Genomic DNA, 23,690 nt, shown 5'->3' with positions numbered 1-23,690 from the left:
TCATTTCCAAAGTTAACTTAGGTCAGCCCATTTTGTCCCACCACCAACAGTGAGTTTTTTCATACATTTATAAATCAGTTAGATTCTTTGTTATATTCTGTATGCCAGTCTTTGACATTCCCATATCCTAAGTAGCTAAATTTGAATAGATTGTAAATTACTTGTTGGGTTGTAAAAATCTGTGGGTGTAGACTAATACATAGTGACAGCTATTCACCACTAAAGTATTATATGGACTGTTTCAACCACATATTCCATAAACTGTTTACCATGTCAGTTTTGCCTTTTCTAGAATGTCATATAAATGAGGTCATACAGTGTGTAGCACTTCAGACTGGATTCTTTCACTTAGCAATGTAAGTGTTAGATGCATCTATTTTTTTTTTTTTTTGCCCGGGTTGATGGTCCATTCCTTTCTATTGCTGAATACTATTGCATTGCATGTATATGAGAGGAAAAATAGTTTTCCCTCTACTCTTCTGTGTTCTTCATTGAGATCTCCCTTGTAATGAAAAGGAGATGAACTGGAGAAAACAATCAGAAGTTTAATATATACCATGCTTACCTCCTGTATAGTTGTAAGATGCCCAGGAAAACTGAGTCACTCCCTGAAATGGCCCAAGCCATTACCTTAAATGCTATCTTCTGCTGAGAACAAAAAAGGATGTTAGGGAATGGAAGAAGCCATTTAAGGGAGGTTATTAGGCAAAGCGCAGTAAACAGGGTATGGTTGTTACACAGATTTATATCCAGGCCTGTTTCATTGACAAGCTTTTTTTTTTTTTTTTTTAAACATTTATTTATTTAGCTGCGCTGGGTCTTAGTTGAGGCCTGTGGAATCTTTAGTTGCGGCATGCGGGCTCTTAGTTGCAGCATGCGGGATCTAGTTCCCTGACCGGAGATTGAACCCTGGTTCCCTGCATGGGGAGCATGGAGCCTTAGCCACTGGACCAGCAGGGAAGTCCCAACAAGCTTTTCTTGATATTTAGTCATCATTCAATTCCTCGTCCAGAGAGGGACATACCCTTACAAATGGAGATATCCTTAATAATTGTAAATTTACCTCATAAAAGGGCATTTTCTACTTGGTTTTGAAAGATTCTCCTGGGTCTTCTGTTTCTTAAATTAATCAGTGCAAAATAATCCTTTTGTCAAATGGGCATATTTTGGGGTGGTGTATTCTGCTCCCCTTGACATGTATGTGCCCTAATTTGCTTATGAATTCATCTACAGAAGGACATCCTGATACCTTTAAGTTTTTAGCCATTATGAATAGAGCTGCTGTGCAGTACTTGATGCTAGTTTGGGTTTGAACACAGTTTTTCAAAGCAGTTGTCTAAATACAGGAGGTACATTTCTTGGATCCTAAGGTGAGACTGTTTAGATTTGGAAAAAACTGCCAAACTGTCTTCCAAAGTTGGTTGTACATGCATTCCACCAGCATCTTGAGTATATTCTTGTATGCTTATTTACTGCCTGTTTATCTTCTTGGGCCTGGTGTGTGTTTCAATATTTACCAAATTTTAATGGTGTTGTTGGCATAATTTGAGTACAGATCCTTTATCAGATAACGTGTTTTGGAAATAGTTTCTTGGAGTTTGTGGTTTGTCTTTCGGTTTTCTGAATAAGGTCACCAGACACAAGGTCATGTAGATTTTCTTTTTTTTTTCTAGGATTTTTATAGTTTGGTAATTTAAATTTGTCTATGGGCAATTTTGAGTGAATTTTGGTTTAAGTTGTAAAGTTTGTGTCTACATTCATTTCATTATATATGGTTTGTAATTAATTGCTCCTTAAGCATCTTTTGAGAAGATACAGTGAGATACTTGGCTCCATTTCAGTTTGGATTTCCAAACTTAGTGTATACAGCAGAACTGCCTTCCGGATGAGGTCTCTGGGTTTGTGAGTGCGGCGCTCCCGGCTCTTCTCTGACGTCCCACAGGGGGCGCTGAACCCATCTGTCTGACCCTGGGGGCACAGGTGCACCCTGCCCACAGACTTTGCTCTGTGACAAGCAGACAGGAGCTTTGTCTCCTGTCAGGGCTGAGGCTTCTGGACCGTGAGGCAGTGTCCACACTGACAGCAGCTGGGTTTTCTCAGGAGCCACTGGTGAGGAGATGCCATGAGAGGAAAAAATGAGCAAGTGTGGAGAATCTTCCTGTGCAGCTGACTGCTGGGTGGGTGGGGCGCATCTTCAGGGGCCTCAGGAGAGAAAGGATTTAATGTGGAATACTGTGCGCTTTTAGTTAGTTTTATGTGCCGTGTAGATGGTGACCAGTGTCGTTCTTCGGAGTCTGGTGTCTAGTTTTCCTGGCACTGTTTGCTGATGGCTTTGGGTAGAATAAACATTTTAATAATAGTAATTTTTCTGATGCATGAGCATGGAATATTGTTTTCTATTGTGTCTTCAGTTTCTTTATCAATGCTTTACAGTTTTCTGAGTATAGGTCTTTCATGTCCTTGGTTAAATTTATTCCTAAATAGTTTGTTCTTTTTGATGGAATTGTACATGGGATTGTTTTCTTGATTTTTCTTGCTGGTGGTTCATTATTAGTGTGCAGAAATAAAACTGATTTGTGTATATTGATTCCATATTTTGCAACTTTACTGAATTTATTTTTTAACATATTTTTTGAAGTAATGTGAAAAATTGTAATACTAAAATCTCACTGTTTCTACTGCACCCCAGGTGATCCACAGGACCCACGACATGGTAGCTACTAATATACTCTTCCCACGGTGCCTCTTAATACCATGCGGACTCCTACAAGGGAAATAAGTATCACAACTTTGGTTGAACTTGGTCTGGGTGAGTCTTGGCCTCTATAACTAAGTTTGATGGCTGTCTTATCTGATTTTCTGGCATGGTACTGACATGGTTGTTTAGAAAAGTAATTTACTTTTCAGTAACTTAAAATGTACAGAAAAGTTTCAATAATGGCCAAAAGTAGTCACATTTGCCACTTCACACAAAATGCTTAGTGTGTTTTACCCAAGGACCCAGCACATAATCCCTAAATGATGAAATCATGATGTCCACATTATAATTTAATACACAGGCCCACTTCAACTTTCATCTGCTCTCCCAACTGTATGAAAATGTCTTTTTCCATCCTGATCCAGTTTTCTTTTTCTGGAACCATTGCTGAGTTTTCCCCTCATTTGGACAACCTTGATGGATTTAAAGCAGACAAGATGAGTATGGGATCTGGGTGGCCTTTTCTGTATGGCTTTTTTCACTAAGGATGTTTTTAATGTTCGTTTTTGTAACAAATATCAGCACTACACTTTTTTTTTCATTGTCATTACAAATACAAAACATGACTTTAGCATTTAATTCATTTTACGTATCCAGTTTTGTGGTATTAACTACCTTCATGTAGTTGCACAAACAAGTTAACTAACACGTGTACATCCTGTGTGCATGGGAGATACCCAGGAAATTGAGTAACACCTTGGAATGGCCCAAGACATCACCTTAAATACCGTCTTCATCTAAAATGAAAAAAAGGGAAGGGTATAGTTGTTTCTGTCTACATTCATTTGATTGCATATGGTTTCCAATTGATTGTTGTATAACTAGTTTTAGAGAAGTCATGGGATAGGTGGCTTCATTTCACTTTGAATTTCCAAATTTAGTGGATTCTGCAGGCTTGATACAAGGTTTACAAACTTCATATTGGATCAGGACATCCCATGGTGTAACTGGTATTCATGGTTTGTTCAACAATTAAGGTTCTGTGTGATATGAGTTCAGCCTGGAGTAATCCAGGTTAGTTTCTATCTGTTACACATTTGTCCCAGGATGAAAGGACAAGAGAAATAAGGCCTACTTTATAAAAGTGCCTTTAAGTTAATTGATGGTATAATCTCAACCTTATTTTTAAAAAATTTATTTTATTGAAGTATAGTTGACCTACAAAGTTGTTAATTTCTGCTGTACAACAAAGTGATTCAGATATATATACACACACACACATACACACATACATATATACATACTGTTTTTCATATTCTTTTCCATTATGGTTTATTACCGGGTATTGAATATAGTTCGCTGTGCTGTACAGTAAGACCTTGTTGTTTATCCACCCTATATATAATAGTTTGCATCTACTAATCCCAAACTCCCAATCCATCCCTCCCCGCTGTCTTCCCCTTGGCAATCACAAGTCTGTTTTCTATATCTGTCTGTTTTTGTTTTGTATATAGGTTCATTTGGGTCTCATTTTAGATTCCACATGTAAGTGATATCATATGGTATTTGTCGTTCTCTCTATGACTTACTTCACTTAGTGTGATAATCTCTAGGTCCATCCATGTAGCTGCAAATGGCATTATTTCATTCTGTTTTATGGCTGAGTAATATTCCATTGCATATATGTACCAGATCTTCTATAGCCATTCATCTTTTGAGGGACATTCAGCTTGCTTCCATGTCTTGGCTATTGTGAATAGTGCTGCTGTGAACGCTAGGGTGCACATATCTCTTTGAATTATACTTTTGTCTGGATATATGCCCAGGAGTGGGATTGCTGGTTCATATGGTAATTCTATTTTTAGTTTTTTGAGGAACCTCCATACTGTTTTCCATAGTGGCCGCATCAATTTACATCCCCACCAACAGTGTAGGAGGGTTTCCTTTTCTCCACACCCCCTCCAGCATTTATTTATAGACAGTTTAATGATGGCCATTCTGACCACTATGGGGTGATAACTCACTGTAGTTTTGATTTGCATTCTCTAATAATTAGCGATGTGGAGCATCTTTTCATGTGCCTATTGGCCATCTGTATGTCTTCTTTGGAGAAATGTCTATTTAGACCTTCTGCTTATTTTTTGATTTTTTTTCTTTTTTGAGTTGTATGAGCTGTTTGTATACTTTAGAAATTAGGCCCTTTTTGGTCACATCATTTGCAGGTATTTTCTCCCAAACAGTTAGCACAGGTGCTGGAACAACTGGATACCCACATGCAGAAGAATAAAGTTGGACCCTTACCTCCCCCCTACCCCGTATACATCAACACAAAATGGACCAAAGGCCTAGATGTAAGAACCAAAATTATAAAACTCACAGAAGAAAACATGAGAGTAAATCTTCATGAGCTTCGATTTGGTCATGATTTCTTAGATCTGCTACCAAAAGCACAAGCAACAAAAGACAAAATAGATGAATTGGACTTCCTCAAAATGAAAAACAGTTGTGTATAAAAGGAGCAAGGAATAAGATAATCCACCATCCAAAATGGCACAAGATGTTTGCAAACCATGTATCTGATAAAGGACTGTAGCCCACCAGCCAAGCCCCCGGTGGTCCAGCGGAGTGTCTGTGTGGCCCCTCCCGTCCTCGGTGATCAGGGGCTCTCAGGCCCCACAGCACCCGAGGGGTGGACACTGGTCATCTTCTGCACCCTCAAGGAGTGAGCGCTGGATGGTCTTGAGCCCAGATGCACTCCCATTACTGCCCTCAAAGGCTGACGGCTTCAGCGTGCCTCCAGAAGGACACAGAGTATTTTCAAGTCTTTGAGAACCAAGAGAACCGTCTTCACTTTTCTGAAAAGGGCATCTTATTATTTCACAGCATGACCGTTTTCAGTCTGGCTCTCAGGGGTGCCCTCCCACCTTCTTTATTTCTCTGAGAGTGTCCATGGTGGTTTGGCTGTCCCCAGTCGCCACACCAGGTGACAAGGCCGGTGGGGCCAGATCCTGGTGGTCCTTAGCTTCATTGGAGACTAACCCAGACTCTCAGCCTGAGATTGAACGTGGATGTCCCTGCTTCTCCCCATCACCGATCCTCATCTCCTCCCCTCTCTCTTTTCCTGTTGCTTTTCAGTCTCAGATTTACCTGATGGTCACCACTTACAGTTCCCACAGAGCCCGGAGATTTCTCCTTGAAGGAAAGGTTCTGGAAGATCAGAGGGATAAATAAAGAATGCAGCTGATTCCCGCCTTGTGCTGACGCCCAAGAGGGTGAGGAGAGTGAGTGTTTTCTCATTAGAATTTTAAATCCTCCAAGTAATAGATCATGGTGGGGGGGGCATCTGGTGTCTTCCTGCTCATTCTAATAACGTCATTCCTGAATTTTAATGTGGTAAATAATTTAAATCATAAATATGCTGAGGGGGAGATCCATTTAAAAAATGTTAGAGGTAACTCCAAGGGATTTACAACAAACAAGGACACAGAACCCTGTGTCCAGACACTGGCTGAGAGATTCCTACCCTGAGCTGCAGTCTCCTGGAGGGCGGAGTGGCCATGACTCTCCTCCCGCAGGTGAGCCTACACAGGCACATCCCACGTGGGACCACTGCATCGCAGAATCTTAGAGTGGCCAATGGCAGGCAGCTGGCTAGAGATGCGGACAAGAGAAAACTGCCCAGCAGCCTGGGACAACCCCGGGGTGAGGCCTTAGGAAGGGCCAGTGTCAGAGCCTCAGAGATAACTTGAAGAGACAGTTCAGGCTGTTAGGGACATCGTCAGAGATGTACTTAGGGACATATTTCAGGGCTTTAGTTGTGGATAGGATCAGGGCATTATTTAGTGACAGCTTAGACTATAAGGGACAGCGTCAGGGCCTAAGAGATAACGTGAGAGCCTTAGTTAGACAAAATTCAGGCTGTTACTTAGGGATATATTCAGGGCCTTAGAGCCAGCATCATGGTCATAATTAGAATCAGTGTCAGGGTGTTAGTCAGGGCCAAAACTAGGGTGTTAGTTAGGGAAGGAGTCAGGTCATTAGTTACAGACAGTGTCAGGGTTTTAGGTAGGGACAGTGGCAAGTCCTTAGTTAAGAAGAGTGTCAGGGCCTCACTTAGGGGCAGCGTCAAGATGTTAGTTAGGGAGAGTCAGGACATTAGAATGTCAGATTCTGAGGTAGAGGCAGCATCAGGGCCTTAATTAGGGATAGCGTCAGAGACTTACCTAGGGACCTATTCAGGGCCTTAATTATGGACAGAATCAGGGTGATACTGAGGAACGCCTAAGGGTATTAGGGACATCTTCAGGGCCTCAATTAGGGATAGCATCAGGGTGTTAGTTAGGGAAGGAGTCAGGCCATTATTATAGATGGTGTCAGTGCCTTAGGTAGAGAGAGCATCAGGGCCTTAGTTAAGGACAGCGTCAGAGACATACTTAGGGACATATTCATGGCCTTAGTTATGGACAGGATTAGGGCGTTATTGAGAGATACATGAGGCTATTAGGGACAGCGTTGGGGTGTTGGGGAAAGAGTCGGCCTTTATTATAGACAGTGTCAGTGCCTCAGGTAGAGACCTCATCACAGCCTTAGTTAGGAAGAGGGTCAGGGCCTTGGTGAGGGACAGGGTCAGGCCAACAGTGAGGGACATGTAAGGCTGTTAGGGACATTGTCAAGACCTTAGATTGGGCCAGCATCGGGGCTGTAGTGTTGACCAGTGTCAGGGCATTAATGAGGGACAAAATTAGGGTGTTAGTTAGGGAAAGAGTAGGTCATTAGTTACAGACAGTTTTAGGGCCTCAGGTAGAATCGGCATCAAGGCCTTAGTTAGGAAGAGCATCAGGGCCTCCTTAGGTTCAGCATCAGGACGTTAGTTAGGGCCAGCAACAGGGCCTTAGTTGGGGACAGTGTTGTCAGGACCTCAGAGATAACTTAGGGGCCTTAGTAAGAGACATTTCAGGCTGTTAGTTAGGGACACTTCAGAGACTTTCTTAGGGATATATTCAGGGCCTTAGTAATAGAATCAGGGTGTTATTTTGTGACCGCTTAGGTACTAAGGGACAGCATCAAAGCCTAAGTTAGGGAGGGTGTCAGGGTCTTGGGGATAGTGTTAGGGACTTTGTAAGTTATAGCTTAGGCTGTTAGCTAGGGACAGTGTCGTGGACTTATTAAGGGCAGTGTCAGAGACTTAATGAGGGACAGCTTCAGGGCCTTACAGGATCAGGTCCATACTTAGGACCAGTGTCAGGCCGTTATTTAGGGGCAGTGTCAGGACCTTCTGTAGAGACAGCATCAAGGCCCTTAGTTAGGAAGAGCGTCAGGGCCTTAGGACAGGGTCAGAGACTTACTTAGGCACATATTCAGGGCCTTAGTATTGGACAGGATCAGGACCACAGTGAGGGACATCCAAGTCTATTAGGGACATCGTCAGGGCCTTAGATAGGTTCAGCATCAGGGCCGTAGTTAGGACCAGTGTCAGGGTGTTATTTAGGGGCAAAATTAGGATGTTAGTTAAGGAAAGAGTCAGGAAATCAGTTACAGACAGTGCCAGCTTCTCAGGTAGAGACTTCAGGGTCTTAGTGAGAGCATCAGCATCTCAGGTAAGAACTGCATCAGGCCATTACTTAAAGACAGTGTCAAGGCCTTAATGAGGGAGAGTGTCAGGGCCTCAGAGAAAACTTGAGGACCTCAGTAAGAGACACTTCAGGCTGTTCATTAGGGACATCATCAGGGCGTTAGTTATGGACAGGGTCAGGGTATTAGTGAAAGACAGCTCAGGCAATTAGGCACACCATCAGGGCCTTGGTTAGGGGCAGCGTCAGGGCGTAGTTAGGGAAAGAGTGAGGCCATTAGGTAAAGACAGACTCAGGGCCTTAGTTAGAGACAGCATCAAGTCCTTTGTTAGGGACATTGTCATGGCCTCAGTTAAAGATAACTTGAGGGTCTTAGTTAGAGATAGTGTCAGGGACTTAGTTATGGACATCTTTAGGGCCTCAGTTAGAGGTCACTTGAGGGCCTTAGTAAGAGACATTTTGGGTCATTAGTGACATGGTCAGGACCTTAGTGCCATCTTCAGTACATCAGTTATGGGCCGCATCAGGGCATTAATGAGGGACAGCTCATGTTATTAGGGGCCGTGTCAGGGACTGTGTCAGGGCCTTAGTTAGGGAAATTGTGAGGCCATTAGTTAAAGACAGACTCAGGGCCTTAGTTAGAGACAGCCTCAGTCTTTAGTTAGGGAGAGTGTCAGGGCCTCAGTTAAAGATAAGTTGAGGGCCTTTGTTAAGGACAGGGCCTTAAAGGGATGTACGTAAGAGTATCTTTGGGCTCTTTACCAAACTAAAACCCCCACAAAATAGAAGATTTTAGCATTCTTCATTCCAGAGAAGCTCATCAAGAGACCATCTGAGGCCAGATTAAAGAGAGTTAAGGACCTGTACACACACTAATCCTTAGGAGCAACTGTGTCCTTAAACCATTGCCGTAAAACTCCTCACCACATCCTCCTGCATTGGGACACACAGTTGTTGAGGGCACGAGTTTTCTATGTCCCCCTTTGGCTGGCAAAGCAGTAAAGCTATTCTTTTCTACTTCTTCCAAACCTCTGTCTCTGAGATTCGATTCGGCACTGGTGCACAGAGGTCAAGTTTTTGGCATCAAATTTAGTACCCAGTATGGGGCTGACTTGGGGATGGCCCCTGTGGGTCCCCTGACTTGATTGGACACTCTATGATTTTCTCCATGCCAGCCTGTTTTGAGAGAGTGTAGGGTTGGAGAATTCCTTTAGAGGCCAGACTGCCTGGGACCCTTGCCTGGAAAGGCCAAGCCTCAGTCATACCCCATCTGCCATCCCAGCAGTTGGAACTCTGGGGCAGGAGTAGATGGCGGAAGAGGGACCACCCTAGCAACTGCCAAGGCCGTCTTTGCCTTGAGGATGTGCCTCTCTTCCTCTTGACTGGACTGCCCCGAATGTCCTACTCCAAGGGATTATTTTGGGGAAGCAGAAAAGTAGCATTTGGGGTGTTGCGATACAACAGCCAGCATGTGGTAACTCCCCTGGCATGCACTCTGAGGTCCTTTTAGCCCTGTACATTTGGGGGAACTTTGGTTCCCATTTGGATGGCTTTTCATTCCAGGAAATCTCATTTGGAAGGTGCACCACTTGGACAGAGGTCACAGGCTAAGTTGAGACTTGGAAGCTGATTTGAGTCTTGTGCTGTTTGGTTTTTGGTTTCTGTTTGATTTTTGGTTCCTTTGGTCTGAGGCTTCCATTAGTGGTGAGGATTTTGTTTTGTTCTTAGTCCGTGTATGAGTGTTCTATGGTTCAAACATAGGAAGTGCTTCTTCTTCAATTCCATCTGATAGCCAATGGGCAAAATCCTGGCAGACTGGTCAACCTGTAGTTGTAAACCTAAGACTAAGAAAAGAATGAAATTCTATTGTAATTTTGTCTGGCCAACGTATGGATACATTCTTGAAAATGAGGAAAGATGGTCTTTGAATGGTAGCCTAAATGACTATACTATCCTTCAGGTAGAGTTATTTTGTCACAGGAAGAGAAAGACAAAAGAAGTTCCATATGTTCAAGTGTTTATGAAGCTACGTAATGAAGTGAGCAGCTAGGTAACAGGCTGATGGTACAAAGAGAAAAGAAAGTCACTTTGTACTAGAGCTGGTTGTTTCTGAATGTGGAAGAAAATAAGGGGCAAAATAAGATGGATACAGAAGATGATGAAAATTTGTGAAAAGGGAACACTGAGGAAACAAGTTGTGCATGATCAGGATTTTCAAAGATTGGATTAAATTTAGTTGGGTAAATGGATTTTGTTGGAAGTGGGTTAGGGCAAGACTGGATTTGGTTTCTCCCTCCAAAGTCTTCTTGGAAGCTGCTTTTGATAACAGCTTGTGAGTTCCTTTGCCTGTGTCTGTGATCTGTATTTTTGTTTGAAATCTCCTTACTTTGGTTAAGTGAATAAGTGTTGTTTGGTCAATTCTAACAGTTCTTTTGATCTCCAGCTAACTTTGAGATGCTTTAGAAGGCCCCTGAGCCATCTCAGAGAGAAATGTTTGATTAGTATGTTAAATTACATGGAATTCCTAAAAATCTAGTATGTCCTGGTAAAATGTTATCAGTCATAATTCTAGTTATTTTTAAATGTTTCATGTAACAGCAATAATTGTTTCTTTTGTCATTTACATTGTGATCAAATGTTTAACAGTGACCTTTTAAGTCTTTATGTGATTTATAGATAGTTATTGTTGTGCTCTAACACTTTGCAAAAGTGCTCCATCTTCAAGAAGATTTATGTGAAGGACCTTTTGGCAAACACAGGTCTCTGATAAATTTCGTATCATAATGCCAAACTGGGTAAGAAATGAAAAATCTTAATGGAGAATCGGATGGCTTCATAAAAAGTTAACAAAAGGATTGGTTACTGGGTGAACTGGTGAATATAGTTACAGTGTTTTTGTTTTTTTGTTACTGGCTTTGACCTGTGTTTTCCAGTCACAGGGAAGTCCTTCCCCTCAAGCTACTTAGGACTTTGAGCAGTTGGGTAAATGACACCTCTGTATTGAAGTCTGTATTTATGAAAGTTACTGTGTTGGCTTCACTTTTGCCCTGATGTTTAGGAGAAAAGGAAAATTACCTAGTGAAGTTATCAGAATGTAATTACTCATGATGTATCACTGTTTGCTTTAGGTCTACTGCTAAAAGCACATGTACAATGCTTGTGTGACAATTGGGTATGAATAATAAAATGTATGGCCTATATAAAGCATTTTCTCATTAACATTACCTCTGAGCATGTTCATGATACCTGATCAGTATTCCCCCAATGTGGATTAACTAGGCAAATATAAAGGAGGCCTAGCACTGAAGGACATGATCTACACCTGTGCCAAACAGCTGAATCACTCTGGCATTGAGGGATTGATATTTTGATCATGAATGCTCTCTATTGAAAGACTTGTAATCAAAAGGGAAAAAAACTTCACGTAGTGAGGTGTGAGGAAGTCACTCTGGCTTATACATGGTTTAACTTAAATTTTACTGACCAAAGTGGCCTGTTTTGTAGCCTTTCGGACATGCATTGTACATCTGCTTTGGCATCGAGGAGGGGAATGCATTTGACAGTCAAAAAGGAGTAACTATGCTTCAGACATCCAAGGTAAAGCTAAGTGACCATTGTAGATGTGATTTTAGATGCATTCCTGTGTTGTTTTTTTGTTTTTTAAGATTTTTTTTTGATGTGGACCATTTTTTAAGTCTTTATTGAATTTGTTACGATATTGTTTCTGTTTCATGTTTTGGTTTTTAGGCCACGAGGCATGTGGGATCTTAGCTCCCTGCCCAGGGATCAAACTGGCATCCTCTGCATTGGAAGACAAAGTCTTAACCACTGGACTGCCAGGGAAGTCCCCACATTCCTGTATTGCTGAACTTGAATTTCTGAGCTATGTCAGACTCGGGATGCCACTAGCCATTCTCAAAACAATGTCTGCTGGTAGCTGCAACTGTACGTTTTCAAGGACTCCTCTCTTAACTATTAAATTTTAAACAATGACGTTAGATCAGATACTAACAGAAAGATGAGACATATGTGTAGTGGTCAATAGCTCCTGTTATGGATATGTTAATACTACATCAGAAGTTAAAACCTACTTAGGTAAAATTAGACAACTGGCTACAAAGTCTCTCCGAAGTGCCAGTTCCAGACTGGGTTTCAGACTTATTCTCCTGAATTCCTAAGGAAATGAGATCTACTTTTACTATTAAAGTTTCAGTTGTTACCCCTCCTATTTTAACTGGGTTGGTTGCACCAAAATGGCAGACCAAGGGATTGAGATCTTAATCATACGAGTCTCAGATCCAGGACTTGGAACTCAAATATTTGTAATTTGGTATCCATTCCCCCAGATTTAGGCAGGACGACCCCCTGCCCCCAATTTCAGCAGGAAGTAGCCAGAGCAGTCGTTGCCCCGTTGCCTGAAAGATGTGGGGAAAGATAAAACTGAAGTGGGGATTAAAACTGGGTCCCCTTAAAACCGAGTTCCTGTGCCAAGTTTATGATTAATGTCTCAATCTGAAATGATTATTCCTTTTCTTGTCAAAAATCTGTTGTCCTAAAGATTGAGGAGTGTCTAGAAGAGGAGGAGTTAAACTGAGCGGGACCTTGTGGGTCTCCTGGGCACAGAAGCCTTTCTGCGTGCCTCCGAAGTTGTTTGTAGGGAATAGACTAGACACTCCAGGACCTTCCCTGAGTTCCAAAGGGCAGATTCGAACAGTTGCTAATCAGGGAAGGGAGGGGATGCAGAGACAGGGAGGAACAGTCAAGAAACAATAGTGCAGCCTTGAGGCAGGGTCCTGGTTCTGCCTCAAGGGATACACATAACAATATTTTTGAGCTCCTTAAGGAACTAAAACCCCCAACAAATGGAAGATGTTAGCATTCTTCATTCCAGAGAAGCTCATCAAGAGACTATCTGAGGCCAGATTAAAGGAGTGCAGGCCCTGTATACACCCTGATCCTTATCAGCAACCACACCCTTGAACCATTGCTGTAAAACACCTCACCAAATCCTCCTGCATTGGGACTCACAGTTGTTGAGGGCACAAGCCTGCTATGTCCTCCATTGGCTGGCAGAGTGATAAAACTAATCTTTTCTATTTCTTCCAAAACACTGTTCTTGAGATTCGGTTCAAAACCGGTGCAGAGAGGCTGCTTATTCAGTATCAGTTAGGTACAGAGTCAGGCAGTTTGTTAGAAACAGTGTCAGGTCTTTAGTTATGGAAAGCCTCAGGGAATTAGGGAGGGACAGACCAAGATATTATGGACAGCGTCAGAGCCTTAGTTAGGGAGAGTGTCAGGGCATGACGTAGGACCAGCATCAGGACCGTAGTTAGGATCAGCATCAGGGTCTTTAAGTTAAAGACATTGCCAGGACCTGAGTTAGGCACAGCATCAGGGCCTCCATTAGGGACAGGGTCAGTGCTTGAGTTAGGGACAGCCTCAGGGCCTGAGTTAGCGATGGCCTCAGGGCTTACTTAGGGACAGTGTTCGGACTTTGGTGAGAGTTGCCTCATGACATTACCTAAGGGTAGTGTCAGGACTTTAGTTATTGACGGCATCAGGGCCTATGTTAGGGACAGCTTCAGGGCCTTAGTTAGGACCAGTGTCAGGGCTTGAGTTAGGGACAACATCAGGGCTTGAGTCAGGGACAACATCAGGGCCTGAGTTAGGGACAGCATCATGGCCTGAGTTAGGGACAGCATCATGGCCTCTGTTAGGGACAGCATCAGGGTCTTAGTTAAAGACATTGTCAGGTCCTGAGTTAGGCACAGTGTGAGGGTTTACTTTGGAACAGTGACAGGACCTTGGTAAGAGATGCGTCCCGGCATTAGCTAAGGATAGTGTCAGGACCTTAGTTACTGATGGTACCAGGGCCTATGTTAGAAACAGCTTCAGGGCCTTAGTTAGGACCAGTGTCAGGGTCTTAGTTAAAGACATTGTCAGGGTCTGAGTTAGGCACAGTGTGAGGGCTTACGTAGGGACATTGACAGGACATTGGTAAGAGATGTGTCAGGACATTAGCTAAGGATAGTGTCAGGACCTTAGTTATTGAAGGCCCCAGGGCCTATGTTAGGACCAGCTTCAGGGCCTTACTTAGGGACAGTGTCAGGACCTTAGTTCAGAACATCAACAGGGCTTAAAGCACAGCGTCGGGGCCTTACTTAGGGACAATGTCAGGGCCTAGTTAGGACTAGTGTCAGGGCCTTAGTTAGGGACAGCAGCAGGGTCTTAATTAAAGACATTGTCAGGGCCTGAGTTAGGGACAGGGTCAGGGCCTGAATTAGGGACTGTCAGGGCTTGAGTCATGGACAGCTTCAAAGCCTCAGGGACAGTGTCAGGGCTTACATAGGGACAGTGTCAGGACCTTGGTAAGAGATGCATCAGGATATTAGGTGAGGATAGTGTCAGGACTTTAGTTATTGACAGCATCAGGGCCAATGTTAGGGACAGCTTCAGGGCCTTAGTTAGGACCAGTATCAGAGCCTGAGTTAGGCCTAGCATCAGGGTTTGCATTAGGACTAGCATTAAGGCCTTAGGTAGGGACAGGCAGGGCCTGAGTTAGGAGTAGCTTCAGGGCCTTTGTTAGGGAAAGCATCAGGGCTTTTGTTAGGATCAGAGTCATGACATTAGCTAGGGACAGAGTCTGGGAAAGAGCTAGGGATAGTGTCAGGAAGTGAGCTAGGAATAGTGTCAAGATGTTAGTTATTGAGAGCATCAGGGCCTGAGTTAGGACCAGCATCAGGGCTTGAGGTAGGGACAGAGTCAGAGCCTGAGTTAGGGACAGCCTCAGGGCCTGTGTTAGGGACAGCTTCAGGGCCTTAGTTAGGGACAGAGTCAGGACCTGAGTTAGGGACAATGTCAGGGCCTCAGTGAGGCCTAGCGTCAGGGCCTTAGCTAGGATCAGCATCAGGGTCTTAGTTAAAGACATTATCAGGGCCTGAGTTAGGCAGAGCGTCAGGGCCTCAGTTAGGGACAGCTTCAGGGCCTGTGTTAGGTACAGCATCAGGGCCTCACTTTGGGACGGCATCAGGACTTTATTAGGGACAGTGTCAGGACCTTGGTAAAAGATGCATCAGGACATTAGCTAACGATAGTGTCGGGACTTTGTGACAACAGCAGGGCCTATGTTAGGGACAGTCTCAGGACCTTATAGGGACAGTGTCAGGGCATGAGTTAGGACTAGTGTCAGGGCCTGAGTTAGGACTAGCATCAAGGCTTTAGGGACAGTGTCAGGGCCTGAGTTAGGACTAGCATAAGGGCCATATTTAGGGACAGCATCAGGGCTTTAGTTAGGATAAGAAGCAGGACATTAGCTAGGGACAGCATCAGGTTAAGGGCTAGGGATAGTGTCAGGAAATGAGCTAGGGATAGTGTCAAGACCTTAGTTATTGAGAGCATCAGGGCCTTAATTAGGACCAGCGACAGGGCTGATGTAGGGACAGTGTCAGCGCCTGACTTAGGGAGAGCAACAGGGCCTGATTTAGGGACTTCGTCAGAGCCTGGGTTAGGGACCATGTCAGAACCTGAGTGAAGCCGAGTGTCAGGGCCTGAGTTAAAACTAGCATCAAGGCCTTCGTTAGGGACAGTGTCAGGGCATGTCATAGGAGCAGCATCAGGGCCTTTTTTAGGATCAGCATCAGGGTCTTAGGTAAAGACATTATCAGGGCCTCAGTTAGGGACAGCTTAAGGGCCTGTGTTAGGTACAGAGTCAGGACCTCTATTAGGAACCTCCTCAGGGCCGTACCTAGGGACAGCGTGAGGGCTTACTTAGGGACAGTGTCAGGACCTTGGTAAGAGATGGGTCAGGATATACGCCCAGGATAGTGTCAGGACTTTAGTTATGATGGCAGCAGGTCTTTTGTTAGTGACAGCTTCAGGGCCTTAGTTAGGGACAGTGTCAGGGCCTGAGTTAGGAGTAGCATCAAGGCCTTAGTTAGGGACAGTATCAGGGCATGACTTAGGAGCAGCATCAGGGCTTTCATAGGATCAGCATTAGGGTCTTAGTTAAAGACATTATCAGGGCCTGAGTTAGGCACAGTGTCAGGGCCTCAGTTAGGGATAGCTTCAGGGCCTGTTAGGGACAGCATCAGGGCTTAGGGACAATATCAGGATCTTGGTTAGAGATGGGTCAGGATATTAGCTCAGGATAGTGTCAGGAATTTAGTTATTGCCGGCAGCAGGGCCTATATTAGGGATAGCTTCCAGGCTTAGTTAGAGACAGTGTCAGGGCCTTAGTTAGGACTAGGCAGGGCCTGAGTTAGGAGTAGCATCAGGGCCTTAGTTAGGGACAGTTCAGACAAAAATAAAGATACTCATTTGTGGACAACATGAATGTTTATACCTTTCAGTGACTCATCTTTGCCATCCTTCCAAAAGCTTGCTACATTTAAGAAATGTTAGCTACATTGTCATAGTTATGTAAAAGGTAACTAAGATTAAGAGATCAGATGCAGAGTTGGTGTGGGGAGGAATGATGCCTATGTACGGATGGTCACATTTTTAAGTGGAAGAATTAAAAAGGGGAACTGTAACTTTCACGTCTTATCCAAACAGAGGTTTCTGCTGACATCAATAGAACCCTTATTTTACCAGCAATGCAGTTGAGCACATATACTAACACAAAAAGGATTATATTGTATTTTACTCGATTGAAAGGAAAAAGGGGACAGCACTGCTTCGCACCCGTTAACAATGTGATATCAAAATGGAAACACGTCTTTTAGGATGAAGTCTAATAAATAATTGAGAACCACTGTGATGCCTGACACTTGACTACCAAATACTCACATCTAACAGTTTTTAGACTGTCTAACAGAAGATAAACATATACCCAAAAATAGACCTGAATTCACCTAGATTTGAGATACAAATTCTTCTTCTCTCTTTGCTAATTAAAGGGAAAGAACAAGGTATTTCTTACCTGCACATGATTTCGTGTGTGAGCAAGACTTGGCACATTTCTGGATTCTTGTCTTGGCCTTCAATATACTATGGCCTGTAAACAAAGGCACGATTTGAGCTAAGAATGGAACCAAGTAGCAGAGGACAAACTACCACAATCGAGTTCTTGACCATTCACCACTGCTGCAAGGCCAACTGGCTTTCAGAGCCAAAGGCCTCACTGGGCTGATTGTTTTAAGACAGTTGTTAAGGATCAACCCAAATTGAGTGGAAGGGGATATGTTCCTCTTTGTCCCATCAACCACCTTATTATAACGCACATCTTTGGATCCTTGTATGAGATGGGCTTCTGCCATCAAGACAACCGCAATTCTCTCTTCAATTCAGAATAAAAATAAATCTAACCAATGGGGAAGGAAAAACCCAGAAGGCTTAGCAGACTGAGATACTAGTGATTTAAAATATAGAAAAGCACATGGATTTTATTTTTAAATGATTCGTATTTGTCGCCTCATTTTACTACTTCCAACTCCAACATGTAATATTCTAGAGGTAAGTAGTAGAAAACAAGTGAGGGTGTGGTTAATGAGTCCACTCACTGACTTGAGATGATCCATCAGTTGGGAAATCCTTCCTGCCTACAGGTTGAAAACGTGCTCTCTGGGGTGTATAACCACCCAAACAGTAATACTCGCCCGCATATGCTGGGGGAAGGGCAGGGTTGGGCGGGGAGTTAAGCCATAATTATCTCCCTCAACTAAGAAGAATTATATCTGACTTTTAATATTTGGAGTCCCAAACCACCTCCCCAGCCAAGATGTTTTTTGTCTGTTTTTAGTAATATGTGTACAAACATGTTACTTAAGGTCACCGGAAGTTTCCTTGAGACCTCTGCTTACTGGAAGATCTACATGTTAATACCTGGGCCAAGGAAAAGCTCACAGCTATGGGTAGAGCAGTGCTCTGCATGGGGATACATTTTAACTAACAATGTAGTACTGCGTAATACTAATATAACACAGCTTCAAATTGTTAATAAAATTACTTTCACACATTCAGATAACTCCCAATTTCTTGGTGACGAAACTACTTAAATTAACCAGAGACCATCCTTTTTTTAGGACACACAAAAACTGCAGTAACTAACTTATAGTTATCTGGAATGTGCTTGTTTATGAACCTGAGACTTTTAGAACTGTAAATGATGGAGGACAGCTTATGACACTATGTGTGCAGACCCTCAGAGCAGGCTCTGGCTTTGTTACCTAACTCCATTACAAAACAAAAATTGCAACAAATTAAAAAATGACAAAAAGTACCTGTATAAGGAGAAAACATTTCTCTACCATTGGCCCATCAAAAGCATTTTTTATGGTTAGCCTGTTATAACCCTATATTTTTTAATGTTTTATTTTGCCATAATTTTAGATGTATAGAAAAGTTGTAAGGATATATAAAGAATTCCAAGATACTCTTTTTTTTTAAAGACACCAATTGTACTTGAATATCTGTTACTTTTTAAAAAAAATTAATTAATTAGTTTTTGGCTATGTTGGGTCTTTGTTTCTGTGCGAGGGCTTTCTCTAGTTGTGGCAAGCGGGGGCCACTCTTCATTGCAGTGTGCGGGCCTCTCACTATCATGGCCTCTCTTGTTGCGGAGCACAGGCTCCAGACGCGCAGGCTCAGTAGTTGTGGCTCACGGGCCTAGTTGCTCCGCAGCATGTGGGATCTTCCCAGACCAGGGCTCGAACCCGTGTCCCCTGCATTAGCAGGCAGATTCTCAACCACTGCGCCACCAGGGAAGCCCCCAAGATACTCTTTACCCAGATGCCTCAAGTGTTTACATTTTAGTAAATTGGCTTTATTCTTCTTTCTTTCTCTATTTTCTTTTCCTGAACCATTTATTAGTTAACTGCAGACATGCCCTAAATACTTTAGAATGTATTTCCTTAAAACAAGGAATTCTCTTACATAACCATAGCACACTTATCTGAATCAGAAAATTAACATTGATACAATACAATAATCTAATCAACACCTGAGATTCACCAAATACCCAATAATGTCCTTTATAGCAAACAACAAAACCAATACCAATCACAGCATTCAGTTGTCATATCTCCTTTAAAAAGGAATATTCCTGAGTCTTTGTATTTCATGACACTGACATTTTTGAAGAACACAGGCCATTTTGTAGAACATCCTCAATTTGGGTTTGTCTAATGTTTCCTCAGGCTTAGACTAAAGTTCTGTAATTCAGGGCCGGAATACCACAGACATGCTGCTGAGTTCTTCTCCCTGTATCACATCACACTGTCAACTCGTTCCACTAATGCCAGTAAACTCTGACCATTTGGTTAAGGGGGTGCCTGCCACCCATCAGAGAGCACAGCCAGATTTGTGTACTGTAAAGTTACTACTTCACTTTAAGTAATTCATAACTATCTTCTGGGGAAATCATCTAGATTATGTTAACATCATGTTATGAGTTAAATTTTCACCCATTAGTTTTAGTATGCACTGATGATGCATTCCTGCAATCTTAAAAGACCTTTTAAATACCCAAGAATTTGCTTTACTCAAGAAAATGCATTAAATAAACTGAAAATGTTTTAAAAACCAAAACTTACATCTGCCTGCTTTATTTACTGCAATCACTGCTTTAAAAAATCAAAGAAACACTGTAAATAACTGATTAGATCTCATACATGGTGCTAAAAAATTCTATCATGCATTTCTGCGAAATCCTATTATCACTACATGTTTTCTATGTTCTCTTAATACCCCTGAAAACCTCTAGTTCAACTTTAGTTTTCTGTTGTGCTAAACTAATACAAGTAACTTGGTAAATAAAATTCACAGGTATTAATGGGGTTTTCCTTCCTGTTTAAAAAAAAATTGGTTTTGGGAGGAGAAAGGAGTATCAATTACATCAGACCTCATTTTGAGTCTTTCTAGATAATACCAATATTATTTTTTACTGAGGCTGCTGGTTCCACTGATATCAGTGGGCCTGTGATGATACTCAGTTAAAGATACGCTGCAGTGAAAATATGTTGACGACCCCCCCAGACAGTAGATCCATGGTCTCCCCGGTATTCCATGTTTTTGTCTTTGGTGACTGAACATCATTCGTTGAAGGCCCAGGGCCTCCGTAATACATCTCTACCAAATGTCAACCTGCCACTTCGCTTCTGGCAGCGGAGTCAAAATGGAGAATCTTTCTCTACATCAATCATAGAAAAGTGAAAGCATGAGTTTGGATTTGCTCAGAAATAGTTAAACTCTGGGGATGGAGGAAGCATGAAGTTTCTTCTGTCCCTTTCCTTGGGGCCTCAGCAGAACAATACTTTTCAGCACATAAACACAGACAAAGAAGTGCTTGCTGCTTCTGTGACTTCTGAAATAAAAACAAGTGAAACAGAGAGTCTTTCCTCTCTCCGAAGGAGTAGAACTAAAATCCTGGAAAATAGAGTAATAATCTAGAACCTCAGTGTAATAGAGTTAGCTATACAGTGAAACTCTGTCAAAGGCAGCTCCACCTCCAACCTCGCCTAAGGAGTTTTTGTTACTGAAAACGCTTGTTAAAACACACACACCCGGGCTTCCCTGGTGGCGCAGTGGTTGAGAATCTGCTTGCCAATGCAGGGGACACGGGTTCGAGCCCTGGTCTGGGAGGATCCCACATGCCGCGGAGCAACTGGGCCCGTGAGCCACAACTACTGAGTCTGCGCGTCTGGAGCCTGTGCTCCGCAACAAAAGAGGCCGCGATAGCTGGGCCCGTGAGCCACAACTACTGAGTCTGCGCGTCTGGAGCCTGTGCTCCGCAACAAAAGAGGCCGCGATAGCGAGAGGAACGCGCACCGCGATGAAGAGTGGCCCCCGCTCGCCGCATCTAGAGAAAGCCCTCGCACAGAAACGAAGACCCAACACGGCCAAAAATAAATAAATAAATAAATAAATTTATAAAAACACACACACCCCCACACACACATACCACACTATCATATAAAAGTATGGTCCAAAAAATCGACATTCTGATGAGATCCAACATATGAAAACAGGATAAATCTATTTTGATGAATGTCTCCGATGTAGAGTGTCAACAATAAAACAGACTTTTAAAAAATGTCAACAAGGGCTTCCCTGGTGGCGCAGTGGTTGAGAATCTGCCTGCCAATGCAGGGGACACGGGTTCAAGCCCTGGTCTGGGAAGATCCCACATGCAGCGGAGCAACTGGGCCCGTGAGCCACAACTACTGAGCCTGCGCATCTGGAGCCTGTGCTCCGCAACAAGAAAGGCCGTGATAGTGAGAGGCCCGTGCACCGCGATGAAGAGTGGCCCCCGCTCGCCGCAACTGGAGAAAGCCCTCGCACAGAAACGAAGACCCAACACAGCCAAAAATAAATAAATAAAATTAAAAAAAAAAAATGTCAACAAGTTCTCCCTCCAGCTTTCACACACATCAAATCTCTACCATGTACATTTAGTATACACGTCAAGACTGGTTCACAGTTCAGCAAACACAGACTTCGAGCCTAAAAGGAAAGGGGTCCTCTAACACCAGCTTAGGGAGAAGTTTCTGCTTGTTTTCCCAATTTAATATGTGCCTCTGTGGGGTGTGAGTGAAGCTTGTTGAGGCGGGGTCAGTTGGGAGATCACAGAAGCATATAAACAGCATTGACTACTTTAAGTGAAACCATTTTAACAGACAGCTGGTTCAGGACCCAGACAATGGAACACCAAGAAGAAGGCTTATCTTCGTCCTCCATAGTAAGCCACGCGTCTGCTCACTGGGAGGAAGGTAGGTCTGCTGTGAGAGCGACAAAGACAACAGTGGTTTAACGAAATCAGTGTGTTCATCAGGAGTAAGGATGGGAGGCCTGTTACAGAGATGGGCGGGAGGGGGAGAGAAAGCATATCAAATATATTATTTAAATAAATGAATTGATGGTGAAGCAAGTTGAGGTTTTAACCTAAGAAACAACAACAACAACAAAATACAATATCAAATAGAAAACGATGTTTACATTAATCCTGCCAATGCAAATAAATCCCTTAAGGTGGCAGGAATGCTTGTACAGGAAAAAAGTAAAAGAATAAACAGCACGAACTTCATGTCAACTTTAAAAACCTAGTGAAATTGATAAACAAGTTGTCAAAACTTGACATATTTGGAGCAGATTTATTCTTCTGATATACCAGCCTCCCTTAATGTTCTTCTCTAATGAGCATAATGAAAATATCACAATTATTTTTAATACTCTGTTGACTTTCTGATTGAGGGTTTTTTCAAGAATAATTTTTTATAATTAACAAAAATGAAGCAAAAATAGGAATTGTTAAACTTTCACATTCTTACACAACAATAGTGCCAGAAGGTTTGCTGTGAGAGGATGAAATGCCATCAGTTTCAAATGCCCAATTACACATTAACCTATACCATCTTTGAAAAGAAATCAAAAGAAAAAATCTGCCTCTGTTACCACTGTTTTAGAAGGCATCTTGTGAATTGTGGTTCATCTCCACCTTTCTAAAATATCACTGGGTCTTAAAAGTTAATTGAAACTTACTATGGATAAAGACCACACAGTAAAACAAAAAATACAGGGTGAACTTACACAGGGATCACACTTCAATGGCATGCCAAAAGAAATACAGAGAATTGAGCACAGTTTTCTTTGTTTACTTTTCAAATAATTTTAACTCTTCGTGTTCCATGCAAAAATAAAGTGGGCAAAGAGAATACTTTTGACTTTGGTTCATTAAAATCTGAAAGGTTTTTAGGAACAAAATGTTTTCATTAGGAGTCTTTCTTGGTTTACAAACCAACAATCGGAGACTTGTCCTCATTAATTTAGAAAGACAGAAAGAGAGAATGAAAGGAAAGAAAGAAAGGAAGGAAGAAAGGGAGGGAGGGAAGAAGGACGGAAGGAAGGAAGGGAGGAAGGAACGGGTAGATAGGTTACCTATAATTAACAAAAACTCCTAATTTTCCATTTAAATCAAAACAGTAACCTTGAAAATACATCACTCTTTTTTCCAAATACAAAATAAAACGCCAAACCCAATTTGTCACCTTAAAGAATACATTCATGAATGTACAAAGTATCTCCTTCAACCAGAAGTAAAGTGTCCTCTAAATACAGACTGTCAACACGACTTTGGCAGCAAATTACCAAGAATCAAAACTAATAAAAAAAATATGAACACCTACATTATCAACATGCTGTAATATTAATCATTACTTTCAACCACCAAGTTCCACTGCTCGTCATTAAAAAAAAAAAAAAGTGTTAGCTAATGCAGTTCGAGAAATTTCCAGTAGGTGAGGGAGCCTTAGTTAAAAATTAACCTGTGCCAAAGAAAACACTACAAATTTGACGTTTCATAAACAACTGTGTCAAACAGCGATCCAAAATTAATAGTGAAATAAAATAAAAAATTATTTTGCTTCAATTAGCAGCTTGGCTACTGGTGAACAAATTACAAAGATGTAATTTAAGCTCAGCAGCTAAGC

The 23,690-nt window shown here is 42.4% G+C and overlaps 1 long non-coding RNA gene across 2 annotated transcripts in view; it reads left to right on the top strand.

Annotated features, from left to right (window-relative positions):
* The window catches only part of LOC309650342, a 36,317-nt gene extending 19,296 nt beyond the window's left edge, over window positions 1-17,021 (top strand). Inside the window, exons 2-4 of one of the 2 annotated variants that reach the window (XR_014257533.1) lie at window positions 2,690-2,809; window positions 5,834-5,970; window positions 11,773-17,021. This is a non-coding gene — a long non-coding RNA (uncharacterized lncRNA). Of the gene's footprint in view, window positions 1-2,689; window positions 2,810-5,833; window positions 5,980-11,772 lie in introns of both variants that reach the window. The other variant, XR_014257534.1, reaches the window with a different exon arrangement.
* Window positions 17,022-23,690: the final 6,669 nt, after the last annotated feature.

Source organism: Balaenoptera physalus (genome assembly GCF_965194825.1).
Source record: "Balaenoptera physalus genome assembly, chromosome: 20".
NCBI classification, from domain to species: Eukaryota; Metazoa; Chordata; class Mammalia; order Artiodactyla; family Balaenopteridae; genus Balaenoptera; species Balaenoptera physalus.
This window is presented reverse-complemented; position numbering and strand designations above follow the sequence as displayed.